The sequence below is a fragment of the Arachis duranensis genome, chromosome 9 (genome assembly GCF_000817695.3).
Source record: "Arachis duranensis cultivar V14167 chromosome 9, aradu.V14167.gnm2.J7QH, whole genome shotgun sequence".
Lineage (NCBI taxonomy): Eukaryota > Viridiplantae > Streptophyta > Magnoliopsida > Fabales > Fabaceae > Arachis > Arachis duranensis.
Genome location: NC_029780.3, coordinates 83,346,204 through 83,347,558, shown reverse-complemented (window position 1 = coordinate 83,347,558; position 1,355 = coordinate 83,346,204).

Genomic DNA, 1,355 nt, shown 5'->3' with positions numbered 1-1,355 from the left:
TCAATGAGAGTTCGTCCAGTTGCTAGGAAAGGTCTTCCTAGAATGAGAGTTGCACTCTTGTGCTCCTCCATTTCCAGCACCACAAAATTAGTTGGAAAGGCAAATAGCCCAACCTTGACAATCATGTCCTCTATTATGCCTGATGGATATTTAATGGAGCCATCAGCAAGTTGGAGGCATATCCGGGTTGGCTTGACTTCTCCAGTCAACCCAAGCTTTCTGATAGTGGATGCAGGTATTAGATTGATGCTTGCTCCAAGATCACATAGGGCTGTCTTGGTGCAGGCACCTTCTAATGTGCATGGTATCATAAAGCTTCCTGGATCTTGAAGCTTTTCTGGTAAGCTTTTTAGAATGACTGCACTGCATTCTTCAGTGAGAAACACGTTTTTAGTTTCTCTCCAATCCTTCTTATGACTTAAGATTTCTTTCATGAATTTAGCATAAGAAGGTATTTGCTCAAGTGCCTCTGCAAACGGAATCTTTATTTCAAGAGTCCTTAGATAATCTGCAAAACGGGCAAATTACTTATCCTGTTCCGCTTGGCGGAGTTTTTGAGGATAAGGCATCTTGGCTTTATATTCTTCAACCTTAGATGTTGCAGGTTTATTTCTTACAGAAGTGGTTGAAGAAGCCTTGTTAGAGGGATTACTGTCAGCACTCTCAGGTGTCTGATCCTCCCTTGGCGTTTGAACGCCAGGATTGGGTGGAAAATGGGCGTTTAACGCCAACTTTTCCCCCTTTTCTGGCGTTTGAACGCCAGAACTGGGCAGGGAATGGGCGTTTAACGCCATCTTTCCCCCCTTTTCTGGCGTTTGAACGCCAAAAGTGTTCCTCTCTGGGCTCTTACTGTCCTCAGAGGGATTTTGAACATTGGTTTGGTTGTCCTCTGTCAATTGTTCCTTGTTTGGCTTTTTGCTACTTTGAGCAGTGTTATTCAGTGTCTTCCCACTCCTCAGTTGAACTGCTTGATATTCCTCTGTTATCTGTTTAGATATTTGCTGTTTTGCTTGATTCAACTGCAGTTCTATGTTCTTGTTAGCAACTTTAGTTTCATGGAGCATTTCTTTAAATTTTGCTAACTGTTCTGTCATCTGGAGCAATTGTTGATTAAGCTCAATCATCTGTTCTTGAGGATTAGGATCAGTGGCTAGTGCCATGACTTCCTCTTTTGGAGAGAACTCATTGCTAGAGTACAAATATTGGTTTCTAGCAACAGTGTCTATAAGCTCTTGAGCTTCTTCAATTGTCTTCCTCATGTGTATAGATCCACCAGCTGAATGGTCTAAAGACATCTGAGCTTTTTCTGTAAGCCCATAGTAAAAGATGTCTAACTGTACCCACTCTGAAAACAT